The sequence below is a fragment of the Rutidosis leptorrhynchoides genome, chromosome 2 (genome assembly GCF_046630445.1).
Source record: "Rutidosis leptorrhynchoides isolate AG116_Rl617_1_P2 chromosome 2, CSIRO_AGI_Rlap_v1, whole genome shotgun sequence".
NCBI classification, from domain to species: domain Eukaryota; kingdom Viridiplantae; phylum Streptophyta; class Magnoliopsida; order Asterales; family Asteraceae; genus Rutidosis; species Rutidosis leptorrhynchoides.
This window is the reverse complement of record NC_092334.1, coordinates 700,469,896-700,478,177: the sequence shown is the minus strand read 5'-3', so window position 1 is coordinate 700,478,177 and position 8,282 is coordinate 700,469,896.

The following is an 8,282-nucleotide window of genomic DNA, read 5'->3' as shown; positions in this document are numbered from 1 at the left end:
TATGTGGATGATATATTGTTATTTGGAAATGATATTCCGGTAATGCAAGGAGTTAAAACTTGGCTAAGTAAATGCTTCTCCATTAAGGATCTTGGAGAAGCACAATATGTTTTGGGGATTGGGATCTACAGGAATAGATCCAAGAAACTGATAGGTTTGAATCAAAGTGCATACATTGAAAAGATCTTGAAAAGATTCAAGATGGAGAACTCTAAGAAAGGTTTGGTACCTATTCAAAAGGGAACACTTCTCAGTTCATCTCAGTGCCCCACCACGAAAGATGAACAGGAGAGAATGAAAAAGGTCCCATATGCTTCTGCCATTGGGTCAATCATGTATGCAATGATATGCACTAGACCGGATGTGTCATGCGCTCTTAGCCTGACAAGTAGATACCAGAATAACCCAGGAAACAGTCATTGGATTGCTGTTAAAAGTATATTGAAATACCTTAGGAGGACTAAGGATATGTTTCTGATATATGGGTCTGGTAAGGAGGAGCTCGCCGTGAAAGGTTACGTGGATGCGAGTTTCCAAACTGATCGTGATGATTCTCGATCACAATCCGGTTATGTCTTCATGTTAAATGGAGGTGCAGTCTCTTGGAAGAGTTCAAAACAGGATGTTGTTGCATTATCCACTATAGAGTCGGAGTACATCGTCGCATCATTGGCAGCTCAGGAAGCTGCATGGATGAAGAAATTCATCGACGACTTAGGAGTAGTCCCTTCCATTCAGGACCCTCTTGAGATCTTTTGTGACAACGAGGGTGCGATTGCTCAAATCAAAGAACCTCATGCTCACCAAAAGACCCGTCACATTGAGCGGAGATTCAACTACATAAGGGATGAAGTTGAAAAGGGAAAGATATGTATTCGCAAAGTTCACACAGATCTTAATATAGCGGATCCTCTCACGAAGCTCTTACATGGATCAAAACATGCAGGACATGTTTGTGCATTAGGGCTTCGATATTCTAGTGATTGGTCATGATCTGTTTTAAGTATTGTAACAGAACGAAATGGTTCAAACTCATTAATATAATTATGGTTTAATTTATTTTGAGTTATGTTCCTATTTTGCATATTTTATCCATGAATAAGTAATTATTCTAAATTCCGTAGTCAATCACGTTTGTGGGAGCAAATGTGAGGTTTAGACTATTATGAACTCGGATTGGTATACATTCACGAGATGAATGTGGTGCAAGGTGGCAACCAAGGTTCATAGATATTTGTGGGATACAAATATTGGAAGACCCGCTCTCAAGATTTACTGAATAGAGCCTTTGTGGTTGATCACATGTAATCTTGAGTAAAGACGAATATCATTGTATCCTCTGACCTGAGATACATATTGGGTTCGGATATTTACCAAGTATCGTGCCTTGATTCTTTCCTTCGCTATTCTGAAATATGGTAGTTCATAAGGAAGAGCTCAGGTATAATGCAAGGTATATATTTAGGACGTATGTAGTCAAGATGGAATTCGTCCCTCTTATTCATTGAGAGTCAGATGTCTAAGGCCTGATAAAGTTAAATCTAAAAGAGAGTGATCACTCTGTATCTCTTGGATTTAACATGACATCTAGGACGAAAGGATATATTGAAAGATTCACCTAATCATATTCGAGATGGAACTCGAAAGGGATGATGTTATTGAATGGCACAAAGTCATAACATATTGGGGGTGATGGACGGTCGTTAGGTGGTATCCGTCACTTGCATTAATTTCTTATGTTTCTCGTGCAAGTGGGAGATTGAAGGTTTTTCATATGCCCGAGAGACATATTAAATTAATGTGGCTAATGCATTATGATCCAAGTCGGGTCATACCCAATAACAAGCTTACCGACACGTTAACCGTATTTATTCTTAATGAATGGATCATTAAGTAAATACGCGACACTTGAATTTTAGAAAAATCGGTTTTTCTAAAGTATTATCACTTGAGATAAATTATTTGGATAATTTACAAAATGAGGATTTAATTATTTATAGGTGTAAATAATTATAATGTGTTATATTTTATAAATGGTTTTATAAAATATACATGTAACAAAATACATACATGGATTTATATATATATATATATATATATATATATATATTGTTTTATTAACAATCAAATATATAAAAAGAACCCATCATGGGTGGCTGCATTTTGTGGTCTCCAAGGGAGCATCTAGTGCTTGTATTTTGTTGCTTTTGAGTGCACAACTCCTAATACACATGCTAGACTCTATAACCAAGCAAGAGGCTTAAGAGAGAGTGGTAGACACACAAAAATACACAACAAAAATTCTGGTTTTGCTGTCTATTCTGGCCGAACTGTTTAAGGCAAAAGAAGAAAAGGTTCTTGCTTGGTTAACTAGTGTTTCAAGTGTCTAACTAAATCCTAACCAAAGGCTAAGTGTTGGTATTCAAGGCTTGTGGGTATAACAACTTGAGGCTTCAAGTTAGAAGCATAAAAGCCATCAAAAACTCATCAAACTTTCTGCTCAAATACAGCTGTTGCTGTTCGGTTTTCTCAAGGGCAGAAAAGTGGGTTTCAAGCTAGGTTTCAAGGTGATAAAGGTTTAACCAACTCAAGGGTGGTTTGGTGTATTGTTCTATCATCTTCATCATCATCTTAGGCCTTCAAAACAGCCCTCAAACTTGGTTTTGAGAAGGTATTGAATCACTTCTTTTCTTGTTAATTGTAAGCATATATTTAACAACTTGATCCTTGTGGGATTTAACTTTAAATTGGTTTAAAGATAACAAGTAAAATTTGATAATTACACGCTTCCGTTTTTAATGATTCTTAAAAGGTTTTAAGATATATGAACTTGTTAAATCCCAACACTGGAAACACGAAAACACCGTAAAATCGGATTTACGCCGTCGTAGTAACACCGCGGGCTGTTTTGGGTTAGTTAATTAAAAACTATGATAAACTTTGATTTAAAAGTTGTTATTCTGGAAAAATGATTTTATTATGAACATGAAACTATATCCAAAAATTATGGTTAAACTCAAAGTGGAAGTATGTTTTCTAAAATGGTCATCTAGACGTCGTTCTTTCGACTGAAATGACTACCTTTACAAAAATGACTTGTAACTTATTTTTCCGACTATAAACCTATACTTTTTCTGTTTAGATTCATAAAATAGAGTTCAATATGAAACCATAGCAATTTGATTCACTCAAAACGGATTTAAAATGAAGAAGTTATGGGTAAAACAAGATTGGATAATTTTTCTCATTTTAGCTACGTGAAAATTGGTAACAAATCTATTCCAACCATAACTTAATCAACTTGTATTGTATATTATGTAATCTTGAGATACCATAGACACGTATACAATGTTTCGACCTATCATATCGACACATCTATATATATTTCGGAACAACCATAGACACTCTATATGTGAATGTTGGAGTTAGCTATACAGGGTTGAGGTTGATTCCAAAATATATATAGTTTGAGTTGTGATCAATACTGAGATACGTATACACTGGGTCGTGGATTGATTCAAGATAGTATTTATCGATTTATTTCTGTACATCTAACTGTGGAAAACTAGTTGTAGGTTACTAACGAGGACAGCTGACTTAATAAACTTAAAACATCAAAATATATTAAAAGTGTTGTAAATATATTTTGAACATACTTTGATATATATATGTATATATTGTTATAGGTTCGTGAATCAACCAGTGGCCAAGTCTTACTTCCCGACGAAGTAAAAATCTGTGAAAGTGAGTTATAGTCCCACTTTTAAAATCTAATATTTTTGGGATGAGAATACATGCAGGTTTTATAAATGATTTACAAAATAGACACAAGTACGTGAAACTACATTCTATGGTTGAATTATCGAAATCGAATATGCCCTTTTTATTAAGTCTGGTAATCTAAGAATTAGGGAACAGACACCCTAATTGACGCGAATCCTAAAGATAGATCTATTGGGCCTAACAAACCCCATCCAAAGTACCGGATGTTTTAGTACTTCGAAATTTATATCATATCCGAAGGGTGTCCCGGAATGATGGGGATATTCTTATATATGCATCTTGTTAATGTCGGTTACCAGGTGTTCACCATATGAATGATTTTTATCTCTATGTATGGGATGTGTATTGAAATATGAAATCTTGTGGTCTATTATTATGATTTGATATATATAGGTTAAACCTATAACTCACCAACATTTTTGTTGACGTTTTACGCATGTTTATTCTCAGGTGATTATTAAGAGCTTCCGCTATCGCATACTTAAATAAGGACGAGATTTGAAGTCCATGCTTGTATGATATTGTGTAAAAACTGCATTCAAGAAACTTATTTTGTTGTAACATATTTGTATTGTAAACCATTATGTAATGGTCGTGTGTAAACAGGATATTTTAGATTATCATTATTTGATAATCTACGTAAAGCTTTTTAAAACCTTTATCTATGAAATAAAGGTTATGGTTTATTTTAAAAATGAATGCAGTCTTTGAAAAACGTCTCATATAGAGGTCAAAACCTCGCAACGAAATCAATTAATATGGAACGTTTTTAATCAATAAGAACGGGACATTTCAGTTGGTATCCGAGCGTTGGTCTTAGAGAACCAGAATTTTACCTTAGTGTGTCTTATCGAGTTTGTTAGGATGCATTAGTGAGTCTGGACTTCGACCGTGTTTACTTGAAAAATGATTGCTTAACAAATTTTGTTGGAAACTATATATTTTTTAACATGTGAATATTATGTGATATATTAATCTCTTAACGCGTTTGATATTATGTGATAGATGTCTACCTCTAGAACAAGTCCCATTGACTCACCTAATAATAATGAAGAGTCAAATGTAAATTGGAATGATTCGTGGACTGATTCACAAGTTCCCGAAGAGGAACCGGAAGAAGAGTCGGAACCGGAAGAAGAATCGGAACCGGAAGAAGAATCGGAACCGGATGAAGAAATAGAACCGGTGGAGGAAATAATAAAACTGTTAAGTAAAAGAAAATCCTCAACCAACCGACCAAGGTTAATTATGGTCAATGGTGTTTCCGCCAAGGAAGCAAAATATTGGGAGGATTACCAATTCTCCGATGAATCGGATTCCGACGAGAATTCCGATGATGTTATAGAAATTACCCCAACTGAATTTAAAAAGGCAAAAGAAAATAATAAGGGAAAGGGCATAAAAATAGAGAAATCTAATTCCAACCCCGATGAACTTTATATGTATCGTCAACCCCCGAAGTCCTTAAGTTGTAACAATGACCCGGGAACCTCTAAACCACCAGGTTTTTTCTAAACCAATGTGGAAAACGACAGCTAGTATTAGGGGAACATCATATATCCCTAGAAACTTGGTAAAACGAACCAAAACCGAAGAAGAAGAAACGAGCGAGTCGGAATAAGATAGTTGTATTCGTGTGGTGTAATATATGTAATATAGTGTGCTTATGCTTTATGATATATGTAAAAATTGCTTGTATTAATAAGTATTTTTTTATGAATCTAACTCTTGTCTATTTTATAGTTTAAAAACACAAAATGGATAGACAACCCAATATTTTAAGAGACCTACCCGGAGACATGATTGATGAAATCCTGTCTAGAGTCGGTCAGAATTCCTCGGCACAACTATTTAAGGCGAGATCAGTTTGTAAGACATTCGAAGAACGTTCCAAGAATGTCTTGGTTTATAAGAGACTTTCGTTTGAAAGATGGGGGATATCACATTGGGAAACCCATAAGTTATGATGTGTTTACTTTGACGCATATATTGCGGGGAACCCAAATGCTATTTTACGCAATGGGTTAAGAAATTATTTTGACTCAATATATCCGAATATTGGACTTCGTGATTTAGAAAAAGCGGCTAACATGCAACATAAAGAAGCATGTTATGCTTACGGATTAGTAATGTTCGCTTCTCACCAAAGTGAGAACAAGAACATCGGGCTACAACTATTAAACAAAACGTTCCCACAAGTGACGGAGTCGGTAATTGGGGTAAGAAATGAGGTTTTTAGATTGTTACGGGACTGTTGGACATTACGTAACCCTCGTCCCTTTGACGACGTTACAACACGCTGTCTTATCAACGGCCATAACGGTTATGTTCCACAAGACCAAGGATGGGAAGTAATCCAAGTAAAACCAGAATGCATGACTTGTTTCTGGACGTATGAATTACGTGTCTTTATTGCCTTTGCTGAACGACTTGTGTACTAGCTAGAATTATCTTCACAACCATCTTGTATCAAATTTATTGTGTGCTATATTTCATGCTATATGTAAAATAAGCGGTATTGTAAGTTTGTAAAATATTGTGTAAAAGTTTGAACGCGAAATATTATTATAATCAGTTTTTTCATATAGAATTGTAGTAGTTGAATTGTATATATTAGCTACTAAGTATGAACTTAACGGGTAGGTACTACCCGAATTTAAACTTATAAAACGCTAATATGAAGAAAAAGCTTTTATAAATGAGTTCATATTATGCTACAAAATACTATTAACTACTCTTAATATTCTGTATGATTAACTTGTTCCATTTGACTATTTTGAAGGAAATGGCACCGACTACTCGACACACCGTGAATATGAATGAAGAGGAATTCCGTACTTTTCTAACTTCAAACATAGCCGCAGTACAGGCTGCGCTACATACCAACAATAACCTTGGATCTAGCAGTACAGGAAATCGTGTAGGATGCACCTACAAAGAATTCACTGCCTGCAAACCTTTGGAATTTGATGGAACCGAAGGACCGATCGGATTGAAACGGTGGACCGAGAAGGTCGAATCGGTGTTTGCCATAAGTAAGTATACTGAAGAGGACAAAGTGAAGTACGCTACGCATACCTTCACAGGTTCTGCGTTAACATGGTGGAATACCTATCTAGAGCAAGTGGGACAAGACGATGCGTACGCACTACCATGGTCAGCATTCAAGCACTTGATGAACGAGAAGTACCGTCCCAGAACCGAGGTCAATAAGCTCAAGACAGAACTTAGAGGGTTACGAACCCAAGGATTTGATATTACCACGTACGAAAGACGATTCACAGAATTGTGCCTATTGTGTCCGGGAGCATTCGAAGATGAGGAAGAGAAGATCGACGCATTTGTGAAAGGATTACCGGAAAGAATCCAAGAAGATATAAGTTCACACGAGCCCGCCTCCATACAACAGGCATGTAGAATGGCTCACAAACTAGTGAACCAGATTGAAGAAAGAATTAAAGAACAGACTGCTGAAGAGGCCAATGTGAAGCAAGTCAAAAGAAAGTGGGAGGAAAACGGTGATAAGAATCACCAATACAACAACAACAGCAATTACAACAATAATCGCCACAATTATCCCAACAATCGCAACATCAATCGCAACTATAACAAACGGCCCAACAACAACAACAACAACAACAACAACAGCAACTACAACAATCATCCCAACAACAATAATAATCACAACAACAACAACAACAATCAGAAGCAGCTATGCCAAAGGTGTGAAAAGTATCACTCGGGGTTCTGCACCAAATTTTGCAACAAGTGTAAAAGAAATGGTCATAGCGCGGCGAAGTGTGAGGTCTACGGACCAGGGGTTAATAGAACGAAAGGAACAAATGGTGTCGGAACGAGTAATGGCAGAGCAAGTAGTGTCGGAGCAAGTTATGCCAATGTAGTTTGTTATAAATGTGGAAAACCGGGCCACATTATTAGAAATTGCCCGAACCAGGAGAACACGAATGGACAAGGCCGCGGAAGAATTTTCAATATTAATGCGGCAGAGGCACAGGAAGACCCGGAGCTTGTTACGGGTGCGTTTCTTATTGACAATAAATCTGCTTACGTTTTATTTGATTCGGGTGTGGATAGAAGCTATATGAGTAGAGATTTTTGTGCTAAATTAAGTTATCCATTGACGCCTTTGGATAATAAATTTTTACTCGAATTAGCAAATGGTAAATTAATTTCAGCAGATAATATATGTCGGAATCGAGAAATTAAACTGGTTAGCGAAACATTTAAGATTGATTTGATACCAGTAGAATTAGGGAATTTTGATGTGATAATCGGTATGGACTGGTTGAAAGAAGTGAAAGCAGAGATCGTTTGTTACAAAAATGCAATTCGCATTATACGAGAAAAAGGAAAACCCTTAATGGTGTACGGAGAAAAGGGCAACACGAAGCTACATCTTATTAGTAATTTGAAGGCACAAAAACTAATAAGAAAAGGTTGTTATGCTATTCTAGCACACGTCGAGAAAGTACAAACTG